The following is a 12377-nucleotide window of genomic DNA, read 5'->3' as shown; positions in this document are numbered from 1 at the left end:
TAGTTGCTATCTAAAAGATATGCTCCTTAATAATTTTTTTTCAGAATTTTAGGTATATTTTTCACATATTTAAAAGCAGGTTTTTGCTGGGGTGCTTAAGAGATGCTTTCTTAATTTCTTGTGCAATAATAGAGACCTGTAGTTCTATACAGAATACAAAATAGCTGGATATGTACAAGCATATTGGAGATGACGTGTCTCCGCTGATCACTCAGGAAGAATAATTTTGATCCAGAATGTATATTATAGAATCTTTCCTAAAAGCTTGTGTGTTTCCAGAGTAGGAGGATATCTATATCAGAAGGTACTTATATCTGATCTTTGTATGGGTGCAACTTCAGCGGGCAGGAACATGCCTCTGCCATCTATCTGTCTAGCTAGAACTGAAATTATGCTCTCTCCAATGTGGAGGAACTGTTCATTTACAGTCACGTAGAAGTGCCTCAGCACACCCAGGACTCTGGGGCAGAACCTTGCTGGACCTCCGGGTCTCCTGATGGTTTACAGTGGAGGGACAAAATTTGGTATGTCGAAGCCCGGTACATCCTTACTTGTTATTCTAGTGTGTGGACAACAGCACTGCATTTGTTACCATTTGACTGGTTGTCTTTCTCAACAGAAATTTACTTTAAAGATCAGTTTGAGGGATCTATATTACGTACAATAGCTGCAAAAAATGGCATATTTATAGACAACATTTTTAAAAAATTATAAATGCATAAAAGGAGCTCTTCCTTATCAACTTTGCACCTATCTGCATATAATAGGTATTTTCAAAATAACTTCTACCATAGCTAGGAGAAAACCCACAGAAAATTCATTAAATTCTGCCTCATGCGTCATCAGCAAATCCATAGTTACATCTACACAGCAGAACCTTATCAGTGGTGGTTACACATGTAGATGCATTCCAGCTTATGTCTTGTAACTCAGGTGTAAGCTTTCAGATGAAAAGGTAAAGAAAAATAAGTAATCTAATGTTTACAGCTAATTGGCTAATCTCACAATTTTTATATATCATTATTCAAGCTGTACTTTGCACTCAGAATATCGTGGGAAAAGGCCCCTTCTGTATTTTTGCATACAGTTGTCAATTTTCAACGTTAGTACAGAACAAACAGTAATTGCATAACTAAATTTTTGCTCTATTCCACTCTTTGATTTTTGGTGATAATTGTTTATGGATCTGGGGGTAGAACTCATTTGCAGATCTATAAAATCATAAGACCAACTCCGTGTATCTTTTGAGTTTACAGATTACATAGAATGATTTTTGTCTCTTTTCGTCTGATTTCAAAGAGATCAGGCTACACTATAATTTTACTTTCTTTAAATACCTCGGTGGTGTCCTAACCTGAGCAATTACACATATACCTGAAGTTGTGTACTCCTATATGACAGACTGTTCAACAGTTACTATTGGTAGAGTTCTAGTGAAAGTTACAGACCTAGTCAAAGTATATGTTGTGTCATTTAGCTAATGGATGTTTGCACTTGTTTGTCAAATGAAACACTAATTATTTCTATAAACTGTATAAAAACAGTAAACAACTATTTCAGGCATCTTTCTCTGACACAGTGAATCATCTATTAAGACTTATTTTGCTTTTAAAATCAGTGTTAGTCATATATCACCAGTGCAGAATGATTAGTTTATGAAAAAGGTGGTTACAAACTGTTTGAGATGGATGTTTTTCTTTTTTCATACTGAAGACTAAGAAGCCTGCACAAACTTTGCTTTTGTCTTCATTAAAAGCTCACTGAGGTCAATGTTAACGTTTTTTACCCTTCAGTGCTTTCAACGTCAGAAAATTAGGGTGTTTCCATACACTAACTTACAGAATAAAAGTGGTAAGCCAATACTGTAGCCTTAATGTCAATTAAGCAGTCAAAGTCTCACCTGAAGGAAACAATATGAATAAGTTGCTTGTAAGGATGAAAACAAATCGAGACAATTATCTAGTCCAAAGAAGACATATCGAGAGCTTCAGATTTGGAACACTATGTTACAGGGGTGAAAGAAAAACAAAAAACAAACAAAAAAGGATCAATCCCACGTAATGTTAGAGAAAATAAGGCATCTCAATGCTCCAGTTCCAGTTACCAATAAGTAGATACAAACACTTCAGAGGGCAATGCAGATCTGAAGGGAACTAAATCACCACATGGAGGTCTGTGCTTCCCTGCCCTTCTGTGTTGGTTGTATCAGCAGCCTACAACGGCAATTTTCCAAGAATGATGCCTACTGTTAAGTAGGAGTGTTAGTGGATTATGTAATGTAGAATAAAATGTGATTTTTTGGGTCTTTCTGTGATGTTCTTTCTTTCTGTGATGTTATGGTTTGCTGTACACCACTCTCAGTGCTCGGGCCCAGTCTCAGTTTATGATTTAGAGAGATTTTCTGCATTCAAAAAAAGCACAAAATTGAACTGTACTTATGTCATTTAGTTTGATCAAATCCAATGATTCTAAAGTGGTAAAGCACATGAAGTCTCAGGATCTAAAGGACTAAATAGAGTTGCAGAATTTAAATCCCAAAATACTATAGAACAGTAATTGAAAGTTCTAAGTAACTGTAAATAATACAAAATAAATTATTCAACTATTATAAGAATCCCACAAATTATTAAAATAATAGCGGTTGTGTTTTTCTTTCTCTGAAATAAAGCAGATCTGTCAGGAACTTGCACGTTTCAAACAAGATCTCTATTTTATGTTTTGAAATATTCCTATGCAATGCTCTCCAAACATAAACAAATAGATCCAGAAGTAGGCCAGGTGGCACAAGTAGTACCTTCCAAATCATAGAATCATAGAACGTGTTGGGTTGGAAGGGACCTTTAAAGGTCATCTAGTCCAACCCCCCTGCAGTAAGCAGGGACATCTTCAACTAGATCAGGTTGCTGAACTATTGCCTTCTGGGAAAACCTATGTGCATGAACTCAATGACAACCTTTTCATCAACTTTGTTAGGAGAAAAATACACTGCATACAGAGTTTATCTTTTCTTAGGTATAGAAATTTTTAAAGTGGCTTTACTAAAATCTGTATAAGAAGCATGTGAAAAGAGAGTGTTGCTGCAAATAGTTGTGAATCTAAATTATTTAAATGAAACACAAATTCAGATAAAACTCTTTCTGTTTCTAACGGAATATGGACTTAGGGGATGGGCCACTCCTTTTACCTCTGCTAGCACTAGGGATCATTTGTTTACATCCATATTATTAGTACTTAAGGGCCAAAGCCTTTAAGAAGGCTTGATGAGAAAATGTAATGAAAAATTACACTGACAATATGTAATAAAATACCCAACTTGTTTCTTGAGTTGGTGCCTTTGCTTATTTTTGTGCAACTACTGTATTGTAACAACACAGAAACATTACCATATATACATTTATTCTGTTTTCTTTTTTTTCCTTTTGCTATTAGCATGGTATTTGTCATACATTTTTAAAAGTATTTTTTTACATGTTTAAGTTCAACACTTCAGATCTTAAAAAAAGCATATGGGTGATTAGTGCTGTTAAACAGTGCCGCTCAAAGAGTATAGAATAAGGACTTATGCTACTGAAAAACTGGTTAGTTGTTTGTGAAAGGCAGAACAGAAATCTTGTTTATTATAGGGAGAGCAGAAGTATGGAAGCCCAATCATAAGTCTTTTTGGCTAGCCATCAAACATGGTTTCTATGGAAACCTAGATAATTATACATGATTTTCATGCTATTTCAGTTATTAATTTGGTAGTGACATAATATTTCCTTTGTTAATCTTTTTAGATGTTTCTACATATTTATTTCTAAAATAATTAGGTCAGCATCTTTCCCATGTTACATGCAGGGAATTCTTTGTGAAATTGATGTAATGGAACATTTAAAACTAGACACAGAGACCAGTGAAATTAATAATAATTTGAATAGCCTATTTACTGTGGTCTGTGGAACAAAGTCATAAAGGTTAGAGATTTCAATCTAAATTGTCTTCTGAGAGATAAATTTGTAGTCATCTTGTCTTCTGAAAACAAAAAAAAAAAATCAGAAAGGCTAAATGGTAGCTCAGAAAGCTGCCCTTCACAAAGGTTCTGTAAAATGGAGTGTCAACAAGAGATTATTTATAAGCAAATCCTACTATTTTTTTAAATATGTAGAGAAATATTAAATTAAGGAAGTAAACAATATGAACGAGAGATTTCTGTTGTTTTATTACGCCCTGGAAGATGAGTTGGGGTTTCAGGTACTTGTGATCTTTTCAAGTTACAATCAAAGCTTTGCTGATTTTCTAGCAGGGGTTGCAGATCATTTATTAACCTGAAAATCAGTAGTTCCAAATTGAATTTAGATGAAGGTGGGTAAAGTTAAATTTAAATAAATTTGAAAGACAAAATAAACTTATCCACATTTTTGTTCTCTGCCACACAATATTTTAATATTTTGTGTGGTATGTAACTCTACATTATAGGTTAGGTAAATCATCCTTCGACAATTAATGCAATGGCAATTTCACAATCTGGTGTGTTGTTTAAATCAATATTTTGAATTGACACTAAGAAGAATTTTCAGCATGGCTTGCAAGACTTCAACGCTTTCTAGGAGTTAGACATTAAATTACTTTCCATTCTGAAAGTTCCAGCCTCTATCCTGTGAATCATTTGTGGTCATTCTCTTCTAATAATTTTTACTGGTGTGTGAACGTACTGAACATTCAGTAATCAGTGTAAAAATAGATTTAAAAACAAACTCCTGCCCAAGAAGGAGTTAAAATTTCTCACAGGTTCTTTCACAATATTCTCCCCAATAAGTTTCACGTGACGTAAAAACATCTCTTAGGTACCAAATGCCGCTAATATTTACAATAGTCCTGACAACTTCTCACTAAAGATGCATTGAGAATATTTGGGAGGGATATACAATATTTTGCAAAACATTGTGCACTCTGAATATGCCACTGGGAGAACAAGTTTTATTATTATGCCATCTTGTAAGACAGTAATAATATTAACCAGATACCATGACAAGGAAAGGTTATTCTGGCAGCAAAGACTGATTACCATTATGAAAGGAGGAAAAAAAATAAATGATTTTGAGTCATATAACATTTGGACTGTTAGAAACACAGTTCTAAAAGATTGCACTCCATAGTATTCTTTCTTTAGCAACTGTATTTTTAATTTTGTGGGACGTAAATAAAATCAAGCTACTGCTAATATTAACTAATTATGGCTTGCCAACATGTGTAAAGCAACACATAAAATTCCTCAAAGTTAAACTAAATGCAGTCCTGTCCTTGTTCTCTTGCAGGAGCATAGCACAAGGTAGAATGACTATAACAAGTATGTAAAGTCTTGGTAAAATTAACTTAGCAAAGCCTGCTTTAATTTGCTGTGTCACATTGATGTAGGTAAGAAAAGAACTGAGGCCACAACATATAATTCTGTAATTGTCACGTGAACCCCATGATGTAATAAAGGGGGACTTGGTGAAAATCTAGAAGTGATTATCCAAAGAGCAAAGACAAATAAGGAATGTCAAAGAGAAACAGAATGCCATATTCCATTACCAAAAATAATTTACCGTATTTTAATATGTGCAACATGCATTAGAGATATGTATGTCTTTAAAAGTATCAGCACTTGAAAAAGATCCCCAGAAAAAATGCAGTCAGAGAAAAGGTTGTGGGGATCTAGACAAGGAGCTATGGAGGTAAACTCAACAGGCATACAAAGGCATGCAAATTATTAGGGTGAGGGTTCTCCAGTAAGCTTTTCATTGGTTTATAAACACACATGCACACATACACCTGCTGCTGAATCACAGGCTTGTAAGTAGATGTGTGAAAATGTAAATGTTACATATGCAGAATATGCATCTACCTTCAGAACAGGGGTGACGAGAATAATTTTGGTAAAATAAAATGCTAGAATAAATGTCAATCTGGAACACAGCCAGAGTCTGCAGGTTGTGAAATACTGTATCATCGTACTGGTAAAAGAAATCCTAGGTTTTGCTTTGGTTTTGGGAGGACTTCAATAAAAGCAGGTGAAGTTCCCCTTAAGGGGGCAATTTGATATCTAAAATAATTGTTAAAACCCTCTGTCTTCCATCTCTTTCATTACAGGAAGGCATTACATTTCACATGCTTTATTTTATCTTTGCAGTAAAAAGAAAAACCTGATACTCATATGGTGTCTTTGAGAATGTTATATCATTTTAAACAGTAGCAAGTAGAATGCCATGTGTAACATGGGATGACTAATTATGTTGAGGATGTTGCTTCACCATTTAAAATTCAATGCCTGGCAGCAAACCATCATCACTCACAATTCCTGGCTCAAAAATGAAGTTGTCATTAGCATGCAGACTTAAAAAAAATAAATTTGTCTTTCATTGACTGATTCATTAGGCTGACAAACTATTTATTTTACTTTACTAAAATTTGGTGTTTATGGTGGTTTATGCTAACACATTTAACTGTATTATTAGATGCCATCAGTTATTTTTGTTCTCTGATGAGCAGTAGGTCATTATGCTGATTTGTGATCAACATAATTCTTCAGTGATTTGTTCACTTTTATTGTCTGTTTCATATTCCAATTGTTATTTCATTACCAAGTATTAGAAGAAATTACTATAAAGTTTTTCAAACAGGTGAATACTAGAGGCATAGACAGTCATCCAGACATAGTATCGCATTTGGGTGTTAAACAAATACATGTAAAAGTTAAATGTCCATGGATTCCTCTAACTCACCTGCGTGTGATATTCTTTCCTTTAGCAACAGGGGCCCGATCCCGCATGCCAGAGCTGTCATGTGCCAAAATCACTTACTGAGCTTAAATAAAAGAAGTAAAGAATTAAAACTATAATTAATGTCACGTGTAAACTCAATCTCTGTTAATTGCTTGTTGACTTCAACAAAAGTGTTTACCAAAACATACAGGACTGTTAAACATTTGAACAAGTCACAACAATTAAATGTCAACTTGATTTCAAAGACTGTTAAAGATTAATCTTTAAATGGTATCTCAGCTCCAATAAATTTCTATTTCTAGCACAGTTAGCAGATATCGCTTTCCATTCTCCCTCTCCCCACAAAGTAGAAGTCTGTAAATAAACACTCTTTAGGGTATAATCCAAATAAACAGCACTCTGATTAATGAGTTCTGTATTTCCATTGGCAATTAAAACCTCCTCCTTAAAGAAGTTAAAAATAGTAAATTATATTGAGTTTTGTTGTCTCTCAATCTCAGTAAAATATCTGTGTCTAACATAAGCTTAAATTGAATGTATGTTCCCATTCTTTTAAAAAACACAGCTATATTTTTTTATGTCTTTGGAGTTGCACATTTCTGCAATATATATGAAAAATTATATATACTGTATATTAGAGTGGAAGTGCCTGAGTCACAGCAGTGAGGAAGAAAAAATAATTGGTATTCATTTAGTAAACACTTACGTACGCACTGTGGGTTGGCTTTGCAGACTGAAGACTTAACAACAGGCATGAAATCAAATTGTCAGTCCTTTTGGGCACAGAATACTGTACGTAATTATATTTCACAGCAAAGCGGTACGTTTACTAATATATTACAAAAGGAGTAGGAGATCATATAAGGGATGAGGCTGTTTAAAGGTATCCAATACATTATGGTCTCCTATAATCACATGCAATCTACTGCTTTGCTTAAGTCGGCAATGTAAGAACAAAACTCTTCATGGCATTGCAATTAACTTTTGAGTTACCTTTTCATTTTTTCAGGACATCTATTATTACTGGCTTACATTTATAACAAACCTTAGTCTACTGCTGAGAATACATACTTGTACTTAATTTGCCTATCAGTTTACAGTGTGTTGATACCAACAAATTAAATACAGTTATGTATTTTGCAAGTTTGTTCCCATTAGTGATGAGCAGTGAAAACAAAGTAAATGGAAATATTTTAGGCAAAGAAGTTCAAAATAAAATTGCTGATGAGAGGGCACAGCTACATGTGGGCATCTATGTATGTTTACTAGAATTGGATAAATACGGCAAAAAGAATGATTGTGGGTAATGTTTCAACTGTGCTCCTTCACTCGACCTCTTTTTGTTCACTTTGCTAATATTCTAAAACTAAAAAAGAAAAAAAATGTAGAAAATAAAGATTCAGCCAACTTTAAGGCAAATGTGAAATACTATCGTGAGTTTTCAGAGTGAAAGTCTAATTCACTGTAGTGAGTACGTATAAGAATAAAATCTTACTGAATATTCTCCATAGGCTAAGCAATCAAGGGGAAAATCTTCACTCATATGTCTGCTGTTTTTTGGTTACTGGCAGAGGTACCAACACTGACAACACCTATGCATACGAAAGAAGTTTAAATGGTGCCATATTTGTGCATATAACAATAGTGAAGGGAAACACTCTTAATGGTGACAGAAAAAAACATCGATGGGTCAGTGCAGCACAGCTTGAAATGAGAGAAGCATACACCACTGTGCCGATGTGATCTGACTACAGCCATTTACCTTAAACACTCTAAATTTAAATTTCCCAGAATGGAGAACAACACGACATTTCCCATTACCTAAATTCCTCACCCATGATGGTGTGTTTTATCCAACATCCAGAGATGCAGAAAACAGATTTGTCCATCTAACTTGTGACTTGGAGAACAAACCTGTCTGCTTGCTTCATTTGATAAACATAAGGAGGTTACTGCATTCTAAACCAGCAAAACTTTATAATTTAAATAATATACAGTGCTGTTATTTTCACTGATACTTTCAATTATCGTTAAAAATACTAGAGAATGTGCTTATGTTCATTGTTCAGCATCTTGAAAAACTCTTTAAGATACCACCTTTAGTTCACAAAAATACACAAATCTACTTAAAAAGTCAGTAATAGCACAATAATAAAATCCAAAATGGAGCAAATTACAGCCTCATTTAAGGTATCATAAAGCTTTTGCATTCACTGATCTATAAATATTCATTTGCAGAATGAACTTCTCCTTGTAAGTGTAAACATTGTGCAGTAGGAGCACAACAGATATCTGTCTCTGTGTTCCTACGTAATTGTAGGATTTCACAGTGGTCTTCCTTTGAGCTTCTCAAAATGTTCAAGTAAGTCCCTCATGTTCCATCTGTCTCCTCTTCATATCTGCAAACCTCTCTCTTTTGTTCTCGGAAAGATTACATAAAACACAGCAAGCAGCTGCCATGAGAAACAGATATTTCTCATCAGTTTCAAGCCTACATGTCTGGGTTTTCTATTTATTCACCCTTTAGTCTTCCAAATATATATTCTGTTGTTTTTCTCAAGAAGTGCTTTTCTCCCTTTTGGGTGCCTAATAGAATCCATAAGTTCAGTAAACATATGAAAAGCTGTGTCTAGCAAATGATGCAGACAGTAAGGACTGGCTGCAATAGCATATTAAAAGATTGTGAGCGAGATACAAATAAGGCAAGCAGAAATCCGTTTCTTCCATGTCTACGAGTAAAATTCACTTCTGTCAGAGCTTGGGTATAACTCTGCAACAGAATATGTGTCTTATGGAAATTTAAACTGGAAAGGAAAAATTCACCTGTGAGCTTTCCAAAGGGCTGCATCCTTCATGCCTGTGGTTAAGGTGGATAAGACAAGTGGTATCTGCTGTGAATCAGTTGCAAGTTTTAGACCACTCCAGCCTGTATTAACTATTGGTCTGAGTTTCACAGCAGGATAAGCAGTGCAAGAAAGACCATTCTTCCTGAATATTACTTATCTGTAAGTTTCTGAGAAATTAAATTTTTTTATGGTGTTAATAACAAGAAAATTTTGCAACTGGAGGAAGGTAATTTGGCTTGTCCTGAAGCAGTTGTTTTAATAGCAGCAACAAGAGCCGCAAAAAAGGTTGCACTCAAAATGCAGACAAATGAGAGGCTGTCAAGGAGACGTAAAAATGGATGGAAACATAAGGAAATATCCTTGAGAATCAAATGAAAAGGCAAAATCTGATAAGGAGAGAATTTTGACCACCAGAACTGAAGGGAAACTAGAAGGAGCAATCCAAAATCCTGTTCCACAAAAAGTCTGTCCTAAAAGGAAGGAACTAGGAAAGGAGAGGTTTTGAGTCTAAGATAAATCAAAACAAATACTTAACAAGAAAATTAAATCCATTTGTCATTAAAATATGCTATGACTTGAGTTAGGTTGAAAATGAATAAAATCATTGTATCAGTAGCTTATAGACTATATCCTAATTCTGTAACAGTTGTAAATCACCTAAGACTGATCCTTTCTTTAGTGTTTGTAAAATTATATTGAATCAGCTCTTTTCCTAAACATTTATTTAATGCCATGGCCTAGCTTATATGGGAATCAAAAATTTAATTAACTAGATATGCTGCAGGCAAACTATCCAAATAGACTGAAGCTAAGGTGTTTTTCCTCTACAGATGCACACAAGGAGCTGCATAAATCTAATAAGGTGCCATAAAGGAATATTGGCATCTGGGATTTTCCAGGCATTGAAAGATACTACACATTTCAGAAACACTCTTAGCATAGGCAGCTCTGGTACAGAATACATGTAAACATTAGAGAGGATACTTCAAGGTCAGGAACTGCAGGCCGGTTTATAACAAATAAATGTTTGTAATGAGACTGAAGTGTACCTGGCCTAGGATGGACAGAGAGCTGATTCAGCCTCCATGAGAGAAAGCCTGCTGTTGGATCACAAGTAAGGTATGCATACTGAATTGTTATTCCAAGTTCTTTCAACGCAGGAGAGTATTTCAGGGGAGAATCTTTCCATACTGTTTTTGTTTGTTCTTTTATTAAAAATCTGCTACTTCTCTTGATAGAAGCAGGACACTGAATTAGAGGAGCCTTTTGCCTAATGCAATAAGGATGTTAGCCATTTTTTCTGTGTCAGTCCTTTTAGAAACTTTATCCATCCAACTTGAGATTTGTTTTGTGTCTTCTTACCATCTCTCTCCATCACTATCATAAAGAGGAAAGAAACAGGATGTGAGTTTGAATTCACAGTCATAGAGGATGAATACGAAGCTGGATCTTTCATATCTCCAGTAGCAACCAGCAATTATTACTTCCTTCAAAAAGGAGCAAATAACAAAAAAGTGGTGCTTTCATAGTAGATATAACCTGATCTCAAGAGTTTTAAAAGATTGAGTTTCCATTTCTTTATTACTATTGGCTTCTTTTAGCCAAGCTTCTATGATTCAAGATTATTTTTTTAAACAAATCTGATGATTAAAATCCAAGATTAGCATGTTTAAAATCTGTCAAGTACATAATTAAACAACTTCTGTAGTGGTAGTGGTACAACACCAGGCTTTGGAAACTGAATATATTTTTCCATGAGTTACCTCAAAACAAACTTACATTGAGACAGATATCCAGACACAGCCCTAGAGCTAGTTTGCATTTTTTAGGTTTTCTTCATATTTATAAGGATTTTTATTGCTTTTTAGTATTTATGCTAAGAAGATAACTGTGGACTGTGTTCTGTCACTAGGAAGTTAAATATATGTATACCTGGTCATAATCAATACCTCTGTCTCTAGTTCCTATCCTGTTTCTACATGCTGGGTGTGCTTCTTACGCACATTCAATCAATAGCTGGATAGTGAATCTTTCAGTTGTTAATTCAGTTTGATCGATGGAGTGTGGGTGGTTTGCATAACAACTGTTACACGCTTAAGAGTGTTTCAGAACTATTGCAAGAAACATTAAGCATGGCGTTTCAAAGCGTAACATACCATGTGTATTAAATTAGAAGTTTGCATTTGAATTTTCCAGCACAACGTATATAATTTCTGAATATTATAAATAGATTGATTAATTATTCTTCCTGAGAAAGGATAGGTATGTAATATTACCCAATTCTGTAACACCCTGGAGGTGAAGAGTATGTGGTGGTTGAAGTACTGACGTGTGATCCTATTTCCTGCATAGTTACTGACTCCTTGTGGGAGCAGTCTAAAACCTCAGACTCCAGCAGGCTCTTAGCTGCAACAATATTGACGCAGTGAAGTTGGAATGCCAAGGTTTACTTTGTTTACCATCAAAGCTCCGAGGCAGACTGAAAGCATACAAAAATACAGATAGTTCTTTGGACTTACAGACTGAAGTGTGCATAGGCCTTTTTATGGAAATACACTGAGCTGAATGCTGCCCACAGCGGGACTCTACTTGTGCAGTCTGAATGACCAGAGTTGTTTTATTGCAGCTCCTCTTCTCGTTTCACTAAATGCAGCAGCAGGAGTAGAAAGGTTCTCACTCATTTTCAACAAATATTTATATACAGTTGGTCATTTCATAATATCCTATTCTGCTTAGCAAGATGTTCTGCAGTTTCTGGAAGTCACGTCGCTTACTAGTGGAAGTTTAT

The 12377-nt window shown here is 34.8% G+C and overlaps 1 protein-coding gene across 7 annotated transcripts in view; it reads left to right on the top strand.

Moving 5' to 3' along the window:
• Positions 1-12377, top strand: part of KCNT2 (potassium sodium-activated channel subfamily T member 2) — a 146371-nt gene that overhangs the window by 56512 nt on the left and 77482 nt on the right. The window lies entirely within an intron of this gene.

Source organism: Rissa tridactyla, chromosome 8 (assembly GCF_028500815.1).
Source record: "Rissa tridactyla isolate bRisTri1 chromosome 8, bRisTri1.patW.cur.20221130, whole genome shotgun sequence".
Classification (NCBI taxonomy): domain Eukaryota; kingdom Metazoa; phylum Chordata; class Aves; order Charadriiformes; family Laridae; genus Rissa; species Rissa tridactyla.
Note: the sequence above shows the minus strand (reverse complement) of the source record. Positions and strands in the feature narration are given on the sequence as shown.